This window comes from Oryctolagus cuniculus, chromosome 19, assembly GCF_051225735.1.
Source record: "Oryctolagus cuniculus isolate XC-2025 breed Fujian yellow rabbit chromosome 19, ASM5122573v1, whole genome shotgun sequence".
NCBI classification, from domain to species: Eukaryota; Metazoa; Chordata; class Mammalia; order Lagomorpha; family Leporidae; genus Oryctolagus; species Oryctolagus cuniculus.
Genome location: NC_142885.1, coordinates 39289879 through 39313838, shown reverse-complemented (window position 1 = coordinate 39313838; position 23960 = coordinate 39289879).

The following is a 23960-nucleotide window of genomic DNA, read 5'->3' as shown; positions in this document are numbered from 1 at the left end:
GCTAGGGTTAGGGTTAGGATTATGGTTAGGGCTCGAGCTAAGGCTAGGGTTATTGTTAGGGTTATGATTAGGGTTAGGGTTAGTGCTAGAAATACAGTTAGGGTTAAGGTTAGGGCTAGGGCTAGGGTTAGGGTTAGGATTATGGTTAGGGCTAGAGCTAGGGCTAGGGTTAGGGTTAGGGTTAGGATTAGGGTTAGGGTTAGTGCTAGAAATACGGTTACGGTTAAGGTTAGGGCTAGGGCTAGGGTTAGGGTTAGGATTATGGTTAGGGCTAGAGCTAGGGCTAGGGTTAGGGTTAGGGATAGGGTTAGGGATAGGGTTAGGGATAGGGCTAGGGATAGGTTTAAGGTTAGGGTTAGGGCTAGGGTTAGCCTTCAGGTTGGGGTTAGGGCTAGGACTAGGTCTAGGCCTAGGGTTAGGGTTAGGGTTAGGGCTATGGCTAAGTTTTGGGTTAGGTTTAGGATTAGGGTTAGGGTTAAGTCTAGAGCTAGTGCTAGTGTTATTGTTAGGATTAGAGCTAGGGCTAGGTTTAGTGTTAGGGTTAGGATTAGGGTTAGGGTTATTGCTAGAAATAGGGTTACGGGTAGGGTTAGTTTTAAGGTTAGGGCTAGAGCTAGGGTTAGGGTTAGGGTTAGGGCTAGAGCTAGGGCTAGGGTTAGGGTTAGGGTTAGTGCTAGGATGAGGGCGAGGACGAGGGTGAGGGTTAGGGTTAGGGTTAGGGTTATGGTTAGGGCCAAATTGGGGTTAGAGTTAGGGCTAGGGTATGGTTAGGGTAAGAGTTAGGGTTAGTTCTAAGGCTAGGGTTAGGGTTAGGATGAGGGCTAACACTGTGGTTGGGTTTAGGGTTATTGTTAGGTGTTAGGGTAGGGTTACGGTTAGGGTTAGGCTTAGTGTTAGGGCTAGGTTTAGGGTTAGGGTTATGGCTAGGGCTAGGGCTAGAGTTAGGGTTAAGGTTAGGGTTAGGTTTAGGGCTAAGGCTAGAGTTAGCATTAGTGTTAGTGCTTAGGCTTTTTAGGGCTAGGGTTAGGGTTAGGGTTACGGCTGCGGTAAGGTTTAGGGTTAGGTTTAGTGTCCGGTTTAGGGTTTGGGTTAGGGCTAGGGCTAGGGTTAGGGTTAGTGTTAGGTTTAGGGCTAGGGCTAGGGCTACGTCTAAGGTTAGGGTTAGGGTTAGTGCTAGGGCTAGTGCTAGGGCTTGGGTTAGTGTTAGGGCTACGGCTAGGTTTAGGGTAAGGTTTGGGCTAGGGATAGGTTTAGGGTTAGGGCTAGGCTTAGGGTTAGGGTTAAGGTTAGGGTTAGGGCTAGGTCTAGCGTTATTGTTATGGTTAGGGCTAGCGTTAGGGTTAGGGTTGGTGTTATGGCTACTGTTAGGGCTAGGGCTAGGCTTAGGGTTAATGTTAAGGCTAGGGTTACCATTAGGGTTAAGGCTAGGGCTAGGGCTAGGGCTAGGGTTAGGGTTACAGCTAGGGCTAGTGTTTGGTTTAGGGTTAGGGCTAGGGCTAGGGCATGTGTTAGGTTTAGGGTTAGTGTTAAGGTTAGGGTTAGGGTTAGGATTAGGGCTAGTGCTAGGGTTAGGGTTAGGGTTAGGGTTAAGGTTCTGGTTAGGGCTAGGGCTTGGTTTAGGGTTAGGTTTAAGGTTAGGGCTAGGACTACAGGTAGGATTATGGTTTAGGCTAGGAGCAAATTTAGGGTTAGGGTTAGGGCCATGGTTTGGGTTAGGGTTAGGGTTAGGGTCAGGGTTAGTGCTATGATTTTGTTTAGGGTTAGGGCTAGGTCTAGGGTTTGTGTTATTGTTAGGTTTAGGGGTAGGGTTACTGTTAGTTTTTGGATTAGGTCGAGGAAGATTTGTAGGGTTAGGGTAGGGTTAGGGAAAGGGCTATGGTTAGGGTTAGGTTTAGGTTTAGGGCTAAGTTTAGGGGTAGTGATAGGTCTAGTGTTAGGGTTATCATTAGGGCTAGGGTTAGGGTTACGGTTAGGGTTAGGGTTAGGATTAGGTTTAGGGTTAGGACTAGGGCTAGTGCTAGGGCTAGGGTAGGGCTAGGGTTAGGGTTAAGGTTAGAGCTAGGGTAAGGGTTAGGTTTAGGGTTGGATCTAGGGTTAGGGTTAGTTTTAGGGCTAGGGCAGGTGCTAGGGCTAGAGTTAAGGTTTACGGCTAGGGTAAGGTTAGTCTTAGAGCTAGGGCTAGGTTTAGTGTAGGGTTAGGGCTATGGCAAGGACTAGTGTTAGGGTTAGGGTTAGGGTTAGGTTTAGGATTAGGGCTAGTTCTAGGGCTAGTGTTAGGTTTACAGTTAGGGCTAGTGTAATGGTTAGGGTTAGGGTATAAGCCAGGGTTAGTGTTTGGGTTATGGTTAGGATTACAGTTAGGGTTAGGGTCACGGCTAAGGATAGGGTTAGGGTTGGATTAGGGCTAGGGTTAGGCTTCGGGCTAGGGTTAGGGTTAGGGTTAGGGCTAGGTTTAGGGTTAGGGTTAGGGCTAGGGTCAGGCTTACGGTTATTTTTAGGTTAGGGTTAATGTTAGGGCTAGGGCTATGGCCAGGTCTTGGGTTAGGATTAGAGCTGGGTCTAGTGTTAGGTTTAGGGTTAGGGTTAGGGCTAGTGCTATGGCTATGGTTATGGTTAGGATTAGGGCTATGACTAAGTTTATGGTTAGGCTTATGGCTAGGGCTAGGGTTAGGCTTTGGTTTAGGGCTAGACTAGATTTAGGCTAGGGCTAGGGTTAGGGTTATGGTTAGGGTTTGGGTTAGGGCTAGTACTAGGCTTATGGTTAAGATTAGGGCTATGGCTAGTGCTACGGTTAGGGTTATGGTTAGGGTAAGTGTAAGGGTTAGGGTTAGGGCTAGGATAAGTGTTAGGGTTAGGGTTAGTGCCAGTGATAGGGTTAGGGCAATGGCTAGGGTTAGTGTTAGTGTTACTGTTAGGGTTAGGGTCAGGGCTGTGGATAGGTTTAGGGTTAGGCTTAGGGCTAGGGTTAGGGTTAGGGCTAGGGTTAGGCTAGGACTAGCTTTATGGTTTGGGTTAGTTTTAGGGTTTGGCTAGGGTTAGGGTTAGGGTTAGGGCCAGAGTTAGGGTAGGGTTAGGGCTAGGTTTAGGGTTAGGTTAATGGCTAGGTTAGGCTTAGGGTTAAAGATAGGGCTTGGGGTACGGTTATGGTTATAGTTATGGTAATGGTTAGGGTTATTTCTAGTGTTAGGTTCACAGTTAGGGTTAGGGCTAAGGTTAGGTTTAGGTTTGAGATTAAGGATAGTTTAGGGTTAGGGTTTAGGGTTCAGGTTACATTAGGGTTAGGGTTAGGGATAGGGCTAGGACTAGTGCTAGTGTTAGGGTTATGGTTAGGGTTAGGGCTAGGGCAAGTATTAGGGTAGGGTTAGGGCCAGTGTTATGGTTAGAGTTTGAGCTACGTTTTTGGTTAGTTATAGGTTTAGGTTTATTGTTAGAGTTATGGTTAGGTTTAGGGTTAGGGCTAGAAGTAGCGTTAGGGTTAGGGTTAAGGTTAGGGCAAGGGTTAAGGTTAGGGTTAGGGTAATGGCTTTTAGGGATAGGGATAGCATTAGGGTTATTGCTAGGGTTAGTGTTAGGGTTAGGGTTAGGGTTAGGGCTAGGCTTAGGCTGCGTTAGTGTTAGTGTTAGTGTTAGTGTTAGTGGTAGTGGTAGTGGTAGTGTTAGTGTTAGGTTTAGCATTAGAGTTAGGGTTAGTGTTAGGGCCAGAGCTAGGTTTAGGGTTAGGGCTAGGGCTAGTGTTAGGGTTGGGGTTAGGGTTAGGTTTAGGGTAATGGCTAGGGCCAGGTGTAGGGTTAAGTATAGGTTTAGGGTGAGGGCAAGGGCGACGGTTAGAGTTAGAGTTAGTGTTAGGGTTAAGGCTTTGGTTAGGGCTAGTGTTAGTGCTAGGGTTAGGGCGAGGACAAGGGCAAGGGTTATGGTTAGCGTCACGTTTAGGGTTGGGATAGGGTTACGGTTAGGTTAGGGCCAGGGTTAGGGATTTGGTTAGGGCTAGGGTTATGGTTAGAGTTATGGCTCGGGTTAGGGTTATAGGTAGGGTTAGTGTTAGGGTTATTTCTAGGGTTAGGTTTAGGTTTAGGGTGATGTTACAGATAGGGTTAGAGTTAGGGGTTAGGGTTAAGCTTACATTAGGGTAGGGTTAGGGCTAGGGTTAGGGCTAGTGCTAGGGTTATGTTTTGGGCTAGGGGTAAGGTTAGGGTTAGGGTTAGTTTTAGGGCTTGGGCTAGGGCTAGGGTTAGGGTTAGGGTTAGGGTTAGGGTAAGTGTTATGGTTAGGGTTAGGGATAGGGATAGGGTGAGTGTTACAGTTTGGTTTATGGTTAGGGCTAGGGCTAGGGTTAGGATTAGGGTTAGGTCTATGGTTAGGTTTAGGGTTAGGGCTAGTGTTAGTGTTAGGGCTAGAGCTATGTTAGGGTGAGGGTGAGGGCTAGAGCTAGTGTTAGTGTTAGGGTTAGGGTTAGGGATAGGGCTAGGTCTATGGTTAGGGTTAGTGTTAGGGCTAGTGTTAGGGTTAGGGTTAGGGCTAGGGCTAGAGTTATGGTTTGGGCTAGGTCTATGGTTAGGGTTAGTGTTAGGCTAGGATTAGGGTTAGTGTTAGGGCAAGGCTAGTGTTAGGGTTAGGGTTAGGGCTAGGGTTAGGGTTAGCATTGGGGTTAGGGCTACTGCTAGGTCTAGGGTTATGTTTAGAGTTAGGGCTATATTTAGGGTTACGGTTAGGATTAGGGTTAGTGCTGGGGTTAGTGTTAGGTTTAGAGCTAGGGCTAGGGTTAGGGTTAGGGTTAGGGTTAGGTCTAGGGTTAGGGTTTGGGTTGCGGTTAGGGCTCGGAATAGTTTTAAAGTTAGTTTAGGGCTAGGGTTAGGGTTAGCGTTACGTTTAGGGCTAGGGCTAGGTCTAGGGTTAGGGTTAGTGCTAGGGCTAGGGCTATCGTGGGTTAGGGTTTATTGCTAGGGCTTGTCCTAGGGCTAGGGCTAGGGTTATGTTTATTTTTAATGCTAGAGGAAAGATAAGGGTTAGGGTCAGGGTCAGGCTTAGCGTTAGGGTTTGGGTTAGGGTAGGGCTAGGGGTAGGGTTAGGGCTAGGGTTATGTTTAGTGCTAGGGTTAGGGTTAGGGTTAGTGCTAGTGTTAGGGCGAGGACAAGGGAGTGTTTAGGGTTAGGGTTAGGTTTATCTTTGGGCTAGGGTAGTGTTAGGGTTAAGGCCAGAGTTAGGGTTAGGGTTTGGCCTAGGGTTAGGGTTAGTTTAATGGCTAGAGTTAGGGTTAGGATTAGGGCTATGGCAAGAGTTATGGGTAGGTTTAGATTAGGGTTAGTTCTAGGGTTAGGTTTAGGTGTAGGGTTAGGGCTAAGGTTAGGCTTAGGATTGAGGTTAGGGATAGGGTTAGGGTTAGGGTTTAGAGTTAAGGTTACATTAGGGTTAGGGCTAGGGTTTTGGTTAGAGTTAGGGCTAGGGCTAGGGCTAGGATTAGGGTTAGCATTAGGATTAGGGATAAGACTAGTGCTAGGGCTAGTGTTAGGGTTAGGGTTAGCGCTAGGGTAAGGGTTATTTGTAGTGCTAGGGCTAGGGTTTGTGTTAGGGTTGTGCTAGGGCTACAGCTAGGGTTAGAGTTACTGTTAGGGTTAGGGCTAGGGCTAGGCCTGGGTTAATGTTAGAGTTAGGGGTAAGGCTAGGTCTAGTGCTAGTGCTAGGTTTAGGGCCAGGGTTATGGTTAGTGTTAGGGCTAGGGTTACTGTTAGGGTTAAGGTTAGTGTTATGTTTAGGGCTAGGAGTTAGGTTTAGGGATAGGGTTAGGGTTAGGTTTAGGGCTAGGGCTACGTCTAGGGCTAGGGCTAGTGTTAGGGTTATAGCTTGGGCTAGTGTTAGGGTTATGTTTAGTGTTAGGGTTAGTGCTAGGTCTTGGATAAGTGTTAGGGTTAGGGTTAGGTTCGGGTTAGGGTTTGGGTTACGTTTAGGTTTAGGGTTAGGGTTAGAACTAGGGTTAGGGTTAGGGTTAAGGTTAGGGATAGGGTTAGGATTAGGGTGAGGATAAAGGCTAGGGCTAGGGCTAGGGTTAGGTTTAGATCTAGGGCTAGTGTTAGGGTTAGGGATAGGGTTAGTGTTAGGTTTAGGGTTGGGCTAGGGTTACGGTTAGGGTTTGGGCCAGTTTTGGGGATATGGTTAGGGCTAGGGTTAGGTTTAGTGTTAGGGCTAGGGTTAAGGTAAGTGTTAGGGCTAGGGTTAGGGTTTGGATAGGGTTAGGTTTAGGGTTAGTTCTATGATTAGGTTTAGGGTTAAGGTTAGGGCTAAGGTTAGGGTTAGGGTTATGTTAGGGATAGGGTTAGAGTAAGGGGTTAGAGTTAAGCTTGCATTTGGCTTAGGTTTAGGGCTAGGGTTAGGTTAGGGTTAGGGCTAGGGCTAGGGTTATGGGTAGGGTTAGGGCTAGGTCTAGTGCTAGGGCTAGGGTTAGGGTTATGGATAGGGTTAGGTTTAGGGTTAGTTCTATGATTAGGTTTAGGGTTAAGGTTAGGGCTAAGGTTAGGGTTAGGGTTATGTTAGGGATAGGGTTAGAGTAAGGGGTTAGAGTTAAGCTTGCATTTGGCTTAGGTTTAGGGCTAGGTTTAGGTTAGGGTTAGGGCTAGGGCTAGGGTTATGGGTAGGGTTAGGGCTAGGTCTAGTGCTAGGGCTAGGGTTAGGTTTATGGTTAAGTCTAGGTTAAGGGTTAGAGTTATGGCTAGGGCAAGTTAGGGTAGTGTTAGGGGCAGGGTTAGGGTTAGGGTTTGGGCTAGGGTTAGGGTTAGTGTTCCCATTAGGGTTATGGTTAGGACTAGGATTAGGTTTAGGGATAGGGTTATGGTTAGATTAGGGTTAGGGTTAGGCCTAGGGTTAGTGTTAGGGCTAGAGCTAGGGTTAGTGTTAATGTTAGGGCTAGGGTTATGGTTAGGGTTAGGGCTAGGGCTAGAGCTTTTGTTAGGGTCAGGGTTAGGGTTAGGGTTAGGTCTAGGTCTTTGGTTAGGGTTAGGGTTAAGGCTAGGGTTAGTGTTAGGGTTAGGGTTCTGGTTAGGTTTATGGTTCGGACTAGGTCTATTGTTAGGGTTATGGTTAGGGCTATGGTTAGGGTTAGTGTTAAGGCTAGGGTTAGAGTTAGGGTTATTGGTAGGGTTAGAGTTAGGGTTGGGATTAGGGCTAGGGCTAGGGCTAGGGTTACATTTAGTGTTAGCGCTATGGCTATGATTAAGGTTAGGGTTAGTGTTAGGGTTAGGGTTAGTGTTAGGTTTAGGGCTGGGTCTAGTGCTAGGGCTAGGGTTAGGGTTAGGGTTAGGGCTAGGGTGAGTGTTAGGGTTAGGGTTAGGATTATGGTTAGGGCTAGGTTATGGTTAGTGTTAAGTCTATGGTTAGGATTAGGGTTAGGGTTAGGGCTAGAGCTAGGGTTAGGGTTAGGGTTAGGATGAGGGCTAGAATTAGTGTTAGTGTTAGGGTTAGTGTTAGGGATAGGGTTAGGGCTAGTGTTAGGGTTAAGGTTAGGGCTAGGGCTAAGGTTATGTTTCGGTCTAGGTCTATGGTTAGTGTTAGTGTTAGAGCTAGGGTTAAGGTTAGGGTTTTGGCTAGAGCTAGGGTTAGGGTTAGGTTTAGGGCTAGTTTTAGTGTTAGGGTTGGGGTTAGGTCTAGGGCTAGGTCTATGGTTACATTTAGGGTTAGGGCTATGGCTATGTTTAGAGTTAGAGTTAGGGTTAGGGTTAGTGCTAGGCTTAAGGTTAGTTTAGGGCTTGGGCTAGGGTAATGGTTAGTGTTAGGTCTAGGTTTAGGGTTTGGGTTGTGGTTAGGGCTTAGAATAGGTTTAGTGTTAGGTTTAGGGCTAGGGCTAGGGCTATGGTTAGGGTTTATGGCTATAGCTAGGTTAATGTTAGGGTTATGGTTAGGGCTAGGTCTAGGGTTAGGGTTAGGGTTTTAGCTAGGGCTAGTGTTATGGTTAGGGATAGGTCTATGGTTAGGGTTAGGGCTAGGGCTAGGGTTAGGGCTAGGGCTATTGCTAAGTCTAGGGTTAGGGTTAAAGTTACTGTAGGGTAAGTGTTAGGGTTAGGATTGGGGCCAGGGTAAGGTTAGGGTTAGGGTTAGGGCTACGGTTAGGGTTATGGTTACGATTAGGGTTATAGTAGGATTAAGTTAGAGTTAGGGGTAGGGTTAGGGCTAGGGTTAGGGTTAGGGCTAGAGCTAGGTTTAGGGTTATGGTTAGGGCTAGAGCTAGGGTTATTGTTAGGGTGAGGGTTAGTGTTTGGGCTAGGTCTACGGTTAGGGTTAGGGCTAGGTCTATGGTTAGGCTTAGGGTAAGTTTGGGGTTAGGGTTAGGGTTAGTGTAAGGGCTTTGGCTATGGTTAGAGTTAGGGTTAGGGCTAGGGTTAGTGTTAGGTTTCGGGTTACTGGTAGGGCTAGGTCTAGTTCTAGGTTTAGGGTTAGTGCTACAGCTATGTTTAGGGTTAGGGTTAGGGCTAGGCCTCGGTCTAGGGCTAGGGTTAGGGTTCGAGCTAGGGCTAGTGTCATGGTTAGTGTTAGGGTTAGGGTTAGGTTTAGGGCTAGGTTGGTGTCAGGTTTAGGGTTAGGGTTAGTGTTAGGTTTAGGTTTAGGTTTAGGGTTAGGATAAAGCCTGGTGCTAGGGTTAGGGTTAGGGTTAGGGCTAGGGTCAGTGTTACGGTTAGGGTTAGGGCTGGAGCAATGGTTAGGTTTAGGGTTAGGTCTTGGATTAGGGTTAGGGTTAGGGTTAAGGCTAGGGCTAGGGTTAGGGTCAGGGCTAGGTCTATGTTAGGGTTAGGGTTAGGGCTAGGTGTAGTGTTAGGGCTTGGGTTAGGGTTAGGTTTAGGGCTAGGGTACGTGTTAGGGTTAGGGTTAGGGCTATGGCTATATTTAGGTTTAGGTTAGGGTTAGGGCTAAGGTTAGGGTTAGGGTTAGGGTTAGGGCTAGTGCTTGGATTAGGGTTAGAGTTTGGGCTAGTGTTAGGCTTCGGGTTGGTGTTAGGGCTAGGAATAGATTTAGGGTTAGGGTTAGGGCTATGGCTATGTTTAGGGCTAGGGTTATGAATAGGTTTAGGGCTACTGCTTGGGTTAGGTTTAGGGTCAGCAATAAGGTTAGGCTTATGGTTGGGGTTAGGGCTAGGAACAGGTTTAGGTTTAGTGTTGGTTAGGCTTAGGGTTAGGTTTGGGGTTACGTTTAGAGTTAGTGTAAGGGCTTTGGCTATGGTTAGGGTTAGGGTTAGGGTTAGGGCTAGGGTTAATGTTAGGTTTTGGGTTACGGGTAGGGCTAGGTCTAGTTCTAGGGTTAGGTTTAGGGCTATGGTTATGTTTAGGGTTAGGGCTAGGGTTAGCATTATGGTTAGGGCTAGGGCTAGGATTAGGGCTAGGGCTAGGTATAGGGTTAGGGTTAGGGTTTGGGTTAGGGCTAACAATATGCTTAGGGTAGGGTTATGGTAGTGTTTAGGGTTAGGTTAGGGCAAGGGTAAGGGTTAGGGTTAGCACTAGGGTAATGGTTAGGTTTAGCATAAGGGCTAGGGTTAGGGTTAGGGTTACAGTTAGGGTTAGGTTTAGGGCTAGGGCTAGGGTTACGGTTATGGTTACGGTTATGTTTAGCATTAGGTTTAGGGCTAGACTAGGGTTAGGGCTAGAATATGGTTAGGTTTAGCGCTAGAGCAATGGTTAGGGTTAGGGCTAGCTCTATGGTTAGGGTTAGTGTGAGGGCTAGGGTTAGGGTTAGGGTTTGTGTAAGGCTAGCAGTATGCTTAGGGGTAGGTCTATGGTAGTGGTTAGGGTTAGGTTAGGGCAAGGGTAAGTGTTAGGGTTAGCACTAGGGTAATGGTTAGGTTTAACATAAGGGCCGGGGCTAGGGTTAGTATTAGATTTAGGGCTAGGGCTCGTGCAAGGCTAGGTTTAGGGTTAGGGTTAGGCCTAGAGTAAGGATCAGGGTTAAGGTTAGGGTCAGGGTTTTGGTTGGGGTTAGGGCTAGGGCTAGGGCTAGGGTTAGGGCTGGGGTTAGGGTTAAGGCTAGAGCTAGGGTTAGAGTCAGGGTTAGGGTTAGGGCTAGGGCTAGGGTTAGGCTTAGGGTTATGGTTATCGTTAGGGTAAGGTCTATGGCTTGGGTTAGGGTTATCGTTAGGGCTATGGGTAGATCTAGGACTAGGGTTAGGTTTAGGGCTAGGGCTGTGTTTAAATTTAGGGTTAGGGTTAGGGTTAGGGCTAGGGCTCGGTCTAGTGCTAGGGTTATGGTTAGAGCTATGTATAGTGTCAGGGTTAGTGTTAGGGTTAAGTTTTCTTCTAGGGCTAGGGTTGGTGTTAGGGTTACAGTTAGGTTTATTTTTAGAGTTTTGGTTAGGGCTAGTGCTAGGGTTAGGTTTAGGGTTAGGGTTAGGGTTAGGGCTGGGGCAATGTTAGGGTTAGGGTTAGGGCTAGGATTAGTGTTAGGGTTAGGGTTAGGGTTAGGGCTATGGTTATGGTTAGGGTTAGGGCTATGTTTATGTTTAGGGTTAGGGTTAGGGCTAGGGTTAGGATTAGGGTTGGGGCTACTGTTTGGGTTAGGGTTAGGGTTAGGGCTAGGGTTAGTGTTAGGTTTGGGGTTGGGTGAGGATTAGTGTTAGGGGTTAGGGTTAAGGTTACAGTTAGGGTTACGGTTAGTGCTAGGGATAGGGCTAGGGTTAGGTTTAGGGTTATGGCTAGGGCTTGTGCAAGGCTAGGTCAGGGTTAGGTTAGGGCTAGTTTTAGTGTTAGGGTTAGGGTTAAGATTAGGGCCATTGTTTTGGTTAGTGTTAGGGAGAGGGCTGGGATAGGGTTAGGGCTCGGGTAAGGGTTATGGTTAAGGTTAGGGTCAGGGTTTTGGTTAGGGTAGGGCTCGGGCTTGGGATAGGGTTAGAGCTAGTGTTAGGGTTACAGCTAGAGCTAGGGTTAGATTTGGGTTAGGGTTAATACTAGGGCTAGGTTTATGGTTAGGGTTCGGACTAGGGCTAGGGTTAGGTTTTGGGTTAGGGCTAGATCTATTGTTATTGTTAGGTTGAGGGCTAGAGTTAGTGTTAGGGTTAAGGTTAGGGCTAGTGATAGGGTTGGCGTTAATCTTAGGGTTATGACTAGGACTAAGGTTAGGGATTGTGTTGGGTTTTAGTGCTAGGGCCAGGTCTCAGGCTAGGGTTAGGGTTAGGTCTAGGGCTAAGTTTATGGTTAGGTTTAGGGCTAATGATAGGTTTAGTGTTAGGCTTAGTGTTAGGGTTAGGGCTAGGGTTAGGGTTATATGTTGAGTTAGGGTTATGTTTGGTTCCAGGGTGAGTGTTAATGCTAAGTTTAGGATTAGGGTTGTGGTAAGGGTCAGGGTTATGGGTTAGGCTTAAGGTTACAGTTAGGGTTAGGGTTAGGGCTAGGGCCAGGTTTAGGGTTAGTGTTAGGGCTAGGACTAGTGCTAGGGCCAGGGTTAGGGTTAGGGCTTGCTTAAGGGTTAGGTTTAGGGCTAGGGCTAGGTTTAGGTTTAGGTTTAGGGCGAGGGTTAGCATTAGCGTTAGGGCTAGGGTTCAGGTTAGGGTTACGGTTAGTGTTATGGTTAGTGCTAGGGTTAGGGTTACGTTTAGGTTTAGGGTTAGGGCTAGGGTTGGGGTTAGGGCCATTGTTATTGTTAGGTCTAGAGCTAGGGTTAGGGTTAGAGTTAGGGTTAGGACTAGGGCCACAGCTAGAGTTATGGTTAGGGTTAGGGCTAGGATTAGGTTTAGGGTTAGGCCTAGGGTTAGTGTTAGGTTTAGGGTTAGGGCTAGGAATAGTGCAAAGGCTAGGGTTAGTGTTAGGGTTTAGGCTAGGGTAAGTGTTAGGGTACGTTTAGGGCCAGGTGTAGGGTTAGGGTTAGGGCTAGGATTAGTGTTAGTGTTAGGGTTATGGTTAGGGTTATGGTTAGGGCTAGTGTTAGGTTTAGGGCCAGGATTAGGGTTAGGGTTAGTTCTAGTGTAATGGTTTGTGTTAGTGCTAGGGCTAGGTTTAGGATTAGGGTTAGGGCTACAGCTATGGGTAGGGTTAGGTTTAGGGCTAGGGTTAGGTTTAGGGCTAGGGTTAGTGTTAGGGTTATGAGTAGGATCTGGGTTAGGATTAGTTCTTGGGTTAAGTTTACGGTTAGGGATAGGGCTAAGCTTAGGGTTAGGGTTGAGGTTTGGGATAGGATTAGGGTTAGGGGTTAGGGTTAAGCTTACATTAGGGTTAGGGTTAGGGCGAGAGTCAGAGTAGGTGCTAGGGCTAGGGCTAGGGTTAGGGTTATGGTTTGGGTTAGAACTAGTGCTAGGGCTAGGATTAGTTTTTTGTTAGGTCTAGTGTAAGTGTTAGGGTTAGGTTTAGGGCTAGGGTTAGGGTTAGGGTTAGGGCCAGGGCTTGGTTTAGGGTTAGGGTTAGGGTTCCGACTAGGGCTAGGGCTAGGGTTAGGGTTAGGTCTATGGTTAGGATTAAGGTTAGAACTTCTAAGATCAATCCCATTCACAATAGCTACAAAAACAATCAAATACCTTGGAATAAACTTAACCAAGGACGTTAAAGATCTCTACGATGAAAATTACAAAACCTTAAAGAAAGAAATAGAAGAGGATACCAAAAAATGGAAAAATCTTCCATGCTCATGGATTGGAAGAATCAACATCATCAAAATGTCCATTCTCCCAAAAGCAATTTATAGATTCAATGCAATCCCAATCAAGATACCAAAGACATTCTTCGCAGATCTAGAAAAAATGATGCTGAAATTCATATGGAGGCACAAGAGACCTCGAATAGCTAAAGCAATCTTGTACAACAAAAACAAAGCCAGAGGCATCACAATACCAGACTTCAGGACATGCTACAGGGCAGTTGTAATCAAAACAGCATGGTACTGGTACAGAAACAGATGGATAGACCAATGGAACAGAATTGAAACACCAGAAATCAACCCAAACATCTACAGCCAACTTATATTTGATCAAGGATCTAAAACTAATTCCTGGAGCAAGGACAGTCTATTCAATAAATGGTGCTGGGAAAACTGGATTTCCACGTGCAGAATCATGAAGCAAGACCCCTACCTTACACCTTACACAAAAATCCACTCAACGTGGATTAAAGACCTAAATCTTCGTCCTGACAACATTAAGTTATTAGAGAACATTGGAGAAACCCTTCAAGATATTGGCACAGGCAAAGAATTTCTGGAAAAGACCCGGGAGGCACAGACAGTCAAAGCTAAAATCAACTATTGGGATTGCATCAAATTGAGAAGTTTCTGTACTGCAAAAGAAACAGTCAGGAGAGTGAAGAGACAACCGACAGAATGGGAAAAAATATTTGCAAACTATGCAACAGATAAAGGGTTAATAACCAGAATCTACAAAGAGATCAAGAAACTCCACAAAAACAAAACCAACAACCCAACTAAGAGATGGGCCAAGGACCTCAATAGACATTTTTCAAAAGAGGAAATCCAAATGGACAACAGGCACATGAAAATATGTTCAAGGTCACTAGCAATCAGGGAAATGCAAATCAAAACCACAATGAGGTTTCACCTCACCCCGGTTAGAATGGCTCACATACAGAAATCTACCAACAACAGATGCTGGCGAGGATGTGGGGAAAAAGGGACACTAACCCACTGTTGGTGGGAATGCAAACTGGTCAAGCCACTATGGAAATCAGTCTGGAGATTCCTCAGAAACCTGAATATAACCCTACCATTCGACCCAGCCATCCCACTCCTTGGAATTTACCCAAAGGAGTTTAAATTGATAAAGAAAAAAGTGGTCTGCACCCTAATGTTTATTGCAGCACAATTCACAATAGCCAAGACCTGGAACCAACCTAAATGCCCATCAACGGTAGACTGGATAAAGAAATTATGGGATATGTATTCTTTAGAGTACTATACCGCAGTAAGAAACAACGAAATCCAGTCATTTGCAACAAAATGGAGGAATCTGGAACACATCATGCTGAGTGAAGTAAGCCAGTCCCAAAGGGACAAATACCATATGTTCTCCCTGATCGGTGACAACTGACTCAACACCAAAAAGGAAACCTCCTGAAGTGAAATGGACACTATGAGAAATGGTGACTTGATCAGCATAGCTCTGACTGCTAATGGACAACTTAATACATTATCCCTCATAGTATTTTTTTTGTCTGTTCTACTTAATATGACTGGTTTAATTCTGTAATTAATACACAGTTATTCTTAAGTGTTGAAAATTAACTGAAATGTGATCCCTGTTAAACATAAGAGTGGGAATAAGAGAGGGAAGAGATGTATAATTTGGGACATGCTCGGGCTGACTTGCCCCAACTGGTAGAGTTGGAAACATACCAGGGGATTCCAATTCAATCTCATCAAGGTGGCATGTGCCAATGCCATCTCACTACTCCAAGTGATCAATTTCAGTTCACAATTGATCATAATGAAAGGACTAAGAGTCAAAGGGAGCACATAAACAAGTCTAGTATCTGCTAACACCAACCGATAGAATAAATAAAGGGGAGAGTGATCCAACATGGGAAGTGAGATACTCAGCAGACTCATAGAATGGCGGATGTCCTAAATAGCACTCTGGCCTCAGAATCAGCCCTAAAGGCACTCGGATCTGGCTGAAAAGCCCATGAGAGTATTTCAGGCATGGAAAGCCAAGACACTCTGGCAAAAAGATCTCTGTGAGTGAGATCCCAGTGGAAAGAACAGGTCTTCAAAGAGGGAGGTGCCTTTCTCTGAAGGGAGGAGAGAACCTCCACTTTGACTATGACCGTGTCTAAACAAGATAAGAGTCGGAGAACTCAAGGGGCTTCCATAGCCTTGGAAACTCATAACTGGTGCATAGGGAGATTACTGATGCCATAAACAGGAGTGTCAATTGGTAAAGTCAACAACAGGAGTCACTGTGCACTTACTCCTCATGTAGGATCTCGGTCCTTAACGTGCTGTACACTGAGGCTTAATGCTATAACGAGTACTCAAACAGTATATTTCACTTTGTGTTTCTGGGGGTGCAAACGACTGAAATCTTTACTTAATGTACACTAAACTGATCTTCTGTAAAAAAAAAAAAGAAAGAAAGAAATTTTCAATTCCCAACTTGACTCTCACTGGGATTAAACATGACAATAGGTCTGATCTGATTTCATCATCATTTAAAAAAAATCATCTATTATTTTTCACTTTATGTTTCTGTGTGGGAGCAAACTGTTGAAATCCTTACTTAAGGTATACTAAGCTGATCTTCTGTATATTAAGATAATCGAAAATGAATCTTGATGTGAATGGAAGGGGAGAGGGAGTGGGAAAGGGGAGGGTTGTTGGTGGGAGGGACGGTATGGGGGGGGAAGCCATTGTAACCCATGAGTCGTACTTTGGAAATTTATATTCATTAAATAAAAGATAAAAAAAAAAGGATTAAGGTTAGGGCTAGGTCTAGGGTTAGGGTTAGGGCTAGGGCTAAGGCTAGGGCTAGGGTTAGGTTTACAGCTAGGGTAAGTGTTAGGGTTAGTGTTAGGGCCAGGGTTAGGAATAAGTTTAGGGCTACGGTTAGGGTTAGGGTTATGGTTAGGGTTATAGTTAGGGCTAGTGTTCTGGTAGGGCTAGGGTTAGCATTAGGTTAGGGTTAGGGTTAGGGCTAGGGCTTGAGCTAGGGTTTGATTTAGGGTTAGGGTTATGGCTACGGTTAGGTTTAGGTCTATGGTTAGATTAGGGTTAGGGCTAGGGTTAATGTTAGGGTTAGGGCTAGGGCTAGGGTTATGGTTTGGAGTAGAGCTAGAGTTAGGGTTAGGGTTGGTGTCAGGGCTAGGGCTAGGTCTAGGGCTAAGGTTAAGGTTAGGGCTAGGACTATGTTTAGGGTTAGGGTTAGGGTTAGGGTTAGTGTTATGGCTAGGGCTAGGGCTAAGGCTAGGGTTAGGGTTAGAGCTAGGGCTAGTTTTATGGTTAGTTTTATGGTTTGGGTTAGGTATAAGGCTAGGGTTAGTGTTAGGGTTAGGGTTAGTTTTAGTTTTAGGGTTATGGTTTTGGTTTAGGGCTAGTGCTAGGGTTAGGGTTAGGGCTAGAGCTAGTGTTAGAATTACGGTTAGAGGTGGGTCAATGTTTAGGGTTAGGGCTAGGATTAGGGTTAGGGTTAGGGTTAGAGTTAGGGTTATGTTTAGGGCGTGGGTTATGGTTAGGATTAGAGCTAATGCTTAGGTTAGTGTTAGGCTTAGGGCTATGGTTAGGCTATGGGTTGGGGTTTCGATAGGAATAGGTTTAGGGTTAGGGTTAGGCCCAGGGTAGGGCTATGATTACGGTTAGTGTTAGGGCAATGGCTATGTATAGGGTTAATGCTAGGGCTGGGTCTAGGTTTAGGCTCTGGTCTAGGACTAGGGCTAGTAGTATGGTTAGGGCTATGGTTAAGGTTAGAGTTAGGGCAAGGGTAAGACTTAGGGTTATTTCTAGGGTGTTAGGGTTAGTTTAAGGGCTAGGGTTAGGGTTAGGGTTACTGTTAGGGTTAGGATTATGGATAGGGGTAGGGTTAGGGTTAGGATTAGGGTTAGGGTTAGGGTTAAGTCTAGGCTGAGGGTTATGGTTATGTTTAGGTTTAGGGCTATTGTTAGGGTTAGGGTTAGGGTTTGGGCTAGAGCTAGGGATAGGGTTAGGGTTATGTTTAGGGTTAGGGTTATGGCTAGGACTAGGGCTAGGGTTAGGGTTAGAGCTAGGTCTATGGTTATTTTTAGGACTAGGGTTAGGGTTAGGGTTAAGGCTAGGGCTAGGGTTAGAGTTACGGTTGGGCTAGAGTTAGGGTTAAGGCTAGGGCTACAGCTAGGGTTAGGGCTAAGGGTATGGATAGGGTTAGGGCTAGGGTTATGGATTGGTTTAGGGTTAGGTCAGGGCTAGGTCTATGGCTAGGGTTAGGATTAGTGTTAGGGCTAGGTGTAGTGCTAGGTCTAGGGTTAGGGTTTTAGTTAGGGCTAGGGGAAGTGTTAGGGTAGTGTTAGGGTTCGGGTTAGGGCTAGGGTTAGGGTTAAGGTTACGGTTAGGTTTATGGTTAGGGCTAGATTTAGGTTTAGGGTTAGGGCTATTGCTAGGGTCAGGGTTAGGGCTAGGGTTAGTGTTAGGGCTAGAGTAAGGGTTAGGATTAGGTTTAGGGTGAGAGTTATGGTTATGGTTAGGGTTACGGTTAGGGATAGAACTAGGGTTAGAGTTAGGGTTAAGGTTAGGGCTAGGGTTAAGTTTAGTGTTAGGGTTAGGGTTACGGTAAGGGCTAGGGCTAGGGTTATGCCTAGGGTTTGGGTTAGAGCGACGGTAGTGTTAGGATTAGGGTTAGGGTTAGGCTAGGCTTAGGGTTAGTGTTAGTGTTAGGTTTAGGGTTAGGGTTAGTGTTAGTGTTATGTTAGGGCTCGAGCTGTGCTTAGGGTTAGCATTATGGTTAGTGCTAGGGCTAGGGTTAGGGTTAGGTTAAAGGATAGGGTTAGGTTTAGGGGAAGGGCTAGGGCTAGGGTTAGATTTAGGGTTAGGGTTGGGGCGAGGGCGAGGGTTAGAGTTAGGGTTAGGATAGTGTTAGGGCTTGGGTAGGATTAGGCTTAGTGCTAAGGTTAGGGCAAGGATGAAGGCAAGGGTTAGAGTTAGGTTTAGGGTTTGGCTAGGGTTTTGGTTAGGGTTTGGGCCAGGCTTAGGGTTATGTTTAGAGCTAGGTTTAGGCTTAGTGTAAAGGTATGGTTAGGGTTAGGGTTAGAGCTAGGGTTAGGGTTATGGGTAGGGTTAGGTTTAGTTCTAGAGTTAGGTTTAGGGTTAGGGTTAGGGCTAAGGTTAGGGTTAGGGTTGATGTTAGGAATAGGGTTAGGGTTAAGCTTACATTAGGGTTAGGGTTAGGGCTAGGGTTATTGTTAGTGTTAGGGCTAGGATTAGGTTTAGGGTTAGGGTTAGGGTTAGGACTAGGACTAGTGCTAGGTCTAGGGTTAGGGTTAGGTTTAGGGCTAGGGTAAGGGTTAGTGTTAGGGCTAGGGCTAGGGCTAGGGTTAGGGTTAGGATTAGGGTTAGTGTTAAGGCTATGGTTAGTGTTAGGGCTACGGACAGAGCTATGTTTAGGGTTAGGATTAGGGTTAGGGCTAGGTCTAGTTCTAGGGCTAGGGTTATTTTTAGGTTAGGGCTAGATAAGTGTTAGGGTAGGCTAAGGGCTAGGGTTAGGGTTAGGGTTAGGGCTAGGGCTAGGGTTAGGGTTAGGACTAGGGTTAGAGCTAGGGTTAGGGTTAGGTCTATGGTTAGGATTAAGGTTAAGGCTAGGGCTAGGGTTAGGGTTAGGCCTATGGCTATGGCTAAGGCTAGGGTTAGGGTTAGGGTTAGGGCTAGGGTAAGTGTTAGTGTTAGGGTTACGGCCAGGGTTAGGATTAGGTTAGGGCTACGGTTAGGGTTAGGGTTATGGTTAGGGTTATGGTTAGGGCTAGGTTTATGCTTAGGGCTAGGGTTAGCGTTATGTTAGGATTAGGGTTAGGGTTAGGGCTAGAGCTAGGGTTTGATTTCGGATTAGGGTTAGGGCTATGGTTGGGGTTAGGTCTATGGTTATGATTAGGGTTAGGATTAGGGTTAGGGTTAGTGCTAGGGCTAGGGTTAGGGTTAGGCTTATGGCTAGGATTAGGGTTAGGGTTGGTGTCAGGGCTAGGGGTAGGTTTAGGGCTATGGTTAAGGTTAGGGCTGGGACTATGTTTAGGGTTAGGGTTAGTGTTAGGGTTATGGCTAGGGCTAGGGCAAAGGCTAGGGTTAGGGTTAGAGCTAGGGCTAGTTTTATGGTTAGTTTTATGGTTAGGGTTATGTATTAGGCTAGGGTCAGTGTTAGGATTAGGGTTAGTTTTAGGTTTAGGGCTATGGTTTTGGTTAGGGCTAGTGCTAGGGTTAGGGTTAGGGCTAGGGCTAGTGTTAGAATTACGGTTAGGGCTGGGTCAATGTTTAGGGTTAGGGTTAGGGCTGGGATTAATGATCGGGTATGGGTTAGGGTTACGTTTATGGTTATGTTTAGGGTTACGGTTAGGGATAGAACTAGGGTTAGACTTAGGGTTAAGGTTAGGGCTGGGGTTAAGTGTAGGGTTAGGGTTAGGGTTATGGTAAGGGCTAGGGCTAGGGTTATGGCTAGGGTTTAGGTTAGAGTGAGGATAGTGTTAGGATTAGGCTTAGGGTTAGGGCTAGGCCTAGGTTTAGTGTTAGTTTTAGGGTTAGAGGTAGGGTTATGTTAGGGCTAGAGCTGGGGTTAGGGTTAGCGTTAGGGCTAGGGCTAGGGTTAGGGTTAGGGATAGGGTTAGGTTTAGGGGAAGGGCTAGGGCTAGAGCTAGGGTTAGATTTAAGGTTAGGGTAAGGGCGAGGACGATTGTTAGACTTAGGGTTAGGGTTAGTGTTAGGGCTGGGTAGGGTTAGGGTTAGTGCTAAGGTTAGGGAAGGATGAAGGCAAGGATTAGGGTTAGGTTTAGGGTTGGGCTAGGGTTTTGGTTAGGGTTTGTGCCAGGGTTAGGGTTATGGGTAGAGCTAGGTTTAGGTTTAGTGTAAAGGTATGGTTAGGGTTAGGGTTAGAGCTAGGGTTAGGGTTATGGATAGGGTTAGGGCTAGTTCTAGGATTAGGTTTAGGGTTAGGGTTAGGGCTAAGGTTAGGGTTAGGGTTGATGTTAGGTTTAGGGTTAGAGATAGAGTTAAGTTTAGGGTTAGGTTTAGGGTTAGGGCTTGGTCTAGTTCTAGGTCTAGGGTTAGGGTTAGGGCTATGGTTAGTGTTAGGGCTAGAGCTAGGGTTAGGGTTATGGTTAGAGTCAGATCTAGGGTTAGAGTTAGGGTTAGGGCTAGGGCTAGTGTTCGGATTATGGTTAGGGCTAGTCCTATGGTTATGGTTAGGGTTAGGGCTAAGGTTAGATTTATCCTTAGGACTATGGCTAGGGTGAGGGTTAGGGTTAGGGTTAGCGTTAGAACTAGGCCTAGTGTTTGGGTTATGGTTAGGGTTCGGTTTAGTGTTAGGGTTAGCGCTAGGGTTAGGATTAGGGCTAGGGTCATGATTTGGAGTAGAGCTAGTGTTAGGGTTAGCTTTAGTGTTTGGGCTGGGGCTAGGGTTAGGGTTAGTGCTGTGGTTAGGGCTAGGGTTGGTTTAGGGCTAGGGTTGGGGTTTGGGCTAGAGCTAGTAATTGGGTTAGGTTTAGGATTAGGGTTACGGTTATGGTTAGAGCTAGGTTTAGTTTTAGGGTTCGGGCTAGGTCTTTGGTTATTGTTAGGGCTAGGGTTAGGGTTAGGGCTGGGGCTAGGGTTAGGGTTATGGTTGGGGCTAGGGTTAGGGTTATTGTTGGTGTTAGGGCTAGTTCTAGGTCTCGGGCTAGGGTTAGGGTTAGGTTTAGGATGAGGGCTTGGGTTTGTTTAGGGTTAGGGTAAGGTTTAGCGCTAGGGTTAGGGCTAGGGCTAGGGCTAGGATTAGGGTTAGAGCCTGGGCTAGATTTAGTGTTAGGGTTTCGGATAGGGTTAGGGTTAGCTCTAGAGCAAGGGATAGGGCTAGGGTTAGTGATAGGTTTGGGGTTAGTGTGAGGGTTAGTGTTAGGGGTTAGGGTATGGGTTACAGTTAGGGTTAAGGTTAGTTCTAGGACTAGGGCTAGGGTTAGGGTTAGAGCTATGGCTTGTGTAAGGCTAGTGTTAGGGTTAGGGTTAGGCCTAGGGTAACAGTTAGGGTTAGGGTTAGATTTGGTTTAGGGTCAGTGTTAGTGCTAGGGTTAGGGTTAGCCTTAGGTTTTGCTAGAGCTAGGGTTGTGGTTTGGGTTAGTGTTAGTGTTAGGGTTAGGCCTGTGCTAGGCTAGGGTTAGGATTAGGGCTAGGTCTATGGTTAGGGTTAAGATGAGGGCTAGGGTTAGGTTTAGGGGTAAAGTTAGGGCTAGCGATAGGGTTAGGGTTAGGATTAGGGCTAGGATTATGGTAGGGTTAGGTTTGTGTTGGCGTTAGAGCTAGGGCTAGGTCTAGGGCTAGGTTTAGTGTTAGTTCTAGAGCTAAGTTCAGGGTTAGGTTTAGGGTTAGGGCCAGGCCTAGGGTTAGGGTTAGGCTTAGTTTAAGGGTTAGGTCTAGGGTTAGGGTTATGTGTAGAGTTTGGGTTATATTTAGTTCTAGGGTGAGTGTTAGGGCTAAGTTTAGGATTAGGGTTGTTTTAAGGGTTAGGGTTAAGTTTTAGTGTTAAGGTTACATTTTGCGTTGGAATTAGGGCTAGGGCTAGGTTTAGGGTTAGTGTTAGGGCTAGGACTAGTGCTAGGGCTAGGGTTAGGGTTAGGGCTTGCTTAAGGGTTAGGTTTAGGGCTAGGGCTAGGGTTAGGATTAGGGTTAGGCTAGGGTTCGGGTTAGGGTTACAGTTAGGGTTGTGGTTAGTGCTAGGATTAGGGTTAGCTTTAGGTTTAGGGTTAGGGCTAGGGTTAGGGTTAGTACCATGTCTATTGTTAGGTCTAGAGCTAGGGATAGGATTAGGGTTAGTTCTAGGGCAAGGGCTAGGGCTAGAGCTAGGGTTAGATTTAGGGTTAGAGTGAGGGCGAGTGTTAGAGTTAGGGTTATGGTTAGTGTTAGGGCTTGGGTAGGCTTAGTGTTAGTGCTAAGGTTAGGGCAAGGACCAAGGCAAGGGTTAGGGTTAGGTTTAGGGTTGGGCTAAGGTTTTGGTTAGGGTTTTGGCCAGGGTTAGGGTTATGGTTAGAGCTAGGTTTAGGTTTAGTGTAAGGGCTATGGTTAGGGTTAGGGTTAGAGCTAGGGTTAGCGTTATGGGTAGGGTTAGGGTTAGGGTTAGTTCTATGGTTAGGTTTACGTTCCGGGTTAGGGTTAAGGTTAGGGTTAGGGTTGAGGTTAGGGATAGGGTTAGGGTCAGAGGTTAGGGTTAAGCTTACAATAGGGTTAGGGTTAGGGCTAGGGTTAGGGCTAGGGCTAGGGTTAGTGTTAGTGTTAGGGTTAGTTCCAGGTTTGGGGTTAGGGCTAGGGCGAGGTCTAGGCTAGTTTTAGGGTTAGGGTTTGGGCTAGGGCTGTGTAAGTTTGGTGTTAATTTAGGGTTGGGGTTAGGGCCGGTCTAGGGCTAGGATTAGAGCCAGGGCTAATGTTATGTTTAGGGTTAGGTTTAGGGTTAGGGCTAAGGTTAGGGTTAGGTTTGTGGTTAGTGTTAGTTTTAGGATTAGGATTATTGGTTAGGGTTAAGGTTACTGTTAGGGTTAGTGTTAGGCTTAAGTTTAGGGTTATGGCTAGGTTTAGTGTTAGGGCTAGGTCTAGGGCTAGGGTTAGGTTTAGGGTTAGGTTTAGGGCTAGGACTATTGCTAGGGCTAAGTCTAGAGTTAGGGTTAGGGTTAGGTTAGAGCTAGGTTTAGGGCTAGTGCTAGGTTTAGGGTTAGAGCTTGGGCTAGTGTAGGGTTAGGGTTAGGGTTAGATTTAGAACTAGGGCTAGGGTTAGGTTTTGGGTTAGGGTTAGTGTGAGGGTTAGGGTTAGGGTTAGGATTAGGGCTAATGCTAGGGTTAGGGTTTGTGTTCGGGTTACGGTTAGGGTTAGAATTGGGCAAGGGTTAGGGTTAGGGTTAAGGCTATAGCTATGGGTAGGGTTAGGGTTAGGGCTAGGATTATGGTTAGGTTTAGGGTTGGGGTTACAGCTAGAGGTAGGGCTATGTTTTGGGTTAGGTTTAGGGCTATGGCTATGTTTAGGTTTAGGCTTCGGCTAGGGCTAGTGTTAGGGGTAGGGCTAGGGCTAGGGCTATGTTTAGGGTTAGGGTTAGTTTTAGGGTTAGTGTTAGGGCTAGGAATAGGGCTAGGATAAGGTTAGTGTTAGAGCTAGGGCTAGTGTTAGTGTTAGGGTTAGGGTTAGGGCTAAGGTTAGGGTTAGGGTTGTGGTTAATATTAAGTTTAGGTTTAGGGGTTAGGGTTAAGGTTTCAGTTAGGGTTAGGATTAGGGCTCGTGTTAGGGTTAGGGCTAGGCCAAAGGCTAGGGTTAAAGTTACGGTTAGTGCTAAGACTAGTGCTAGTGCAATGACTAGTGTTAGGGTTAGTGTTTGGTTAGGGCTAGGGTTAGGGTTTTAGCTAGGATTAGGGTTAGGGCTAGAGATAGGGTTAGGGTTAGGTTTAGGTTTAGTGTTAGGGCTAGGGCTAGGGTTAGGGTTAGGCTTAGGTTAGGATTAGTGTTAGAGTTGGGGTTAGGGCTAGGACTAGTTCTAGTGTTAGGATTAGGGTTAGGGTTAGGGATAGGTTTAGTGTTAGGGTTACGGTTAGGGTTAGGGTTAGGGATAGGTTTAGTGTTAGAGTTAGGGCTAGTGCTAGGGTTAGGGTTAGGTTATTGTTAAGGCTAGGGCTAGGTCTAGGGCTAGGGTTAGGGTTAGGGCTAGGGTTATGGTTAGGGTTTTTTGTTGGGGTTATGGCTAGTTCTAGGGCTAGGGTTAGGGTTAGGGTTTGGGTTGGGGTTATGTCTAGTTCTAGGGCTAGGGTTAGGGTTAGGGCTATTGTAAGTTTAGAATTAGGGTTAGGATAGGGCTATGGTTACGTGTAGAGTTAGGGTTAGAGCTAGATTTAGGGTTAGGGTTGGGGTTAGGGCTAGTGCTAGGAATAGGTTTAGAGTTCGGGTTAAGGCTAAGGCTATGGTTATGGTTAGGCTTAGGTTTAGGTCTAGGGTTAGTGTTAGGGTTAGGATTAAGGCTAGGTCTATGTTTATTGTTAGGGCTAGGGTTAGCATTAACGTTAAGGTTATGTCTAGGGTTTGGGTTAGGGTTAGGGCTAGGGCTAGTGTTAGGGTTAGGGTTAAATTTAGGGCTAGAGGTAGGGTTAGGGTTAGGGTTATGGCTAGGGTTAGGGTTAGGGTTTGTGTTGGGTTTAGGCCTAGGGCTAAGGCTAGGGCTAGGGCTAGGGTTAGGGTTAGCGTTAGGCCTAGGTCTAAGTTTTCTGTTAGTGTTAGGTTTAAGGTTAGGGTTATGGATAGCGATAGGGTTAGAGTTAGGCATAGGGTTTGGGTTAGGGTTATGGGTAGAGTTAGGGTTAGGGTTAGTTCCAGGGTGAGTGTTAGGGCTAAG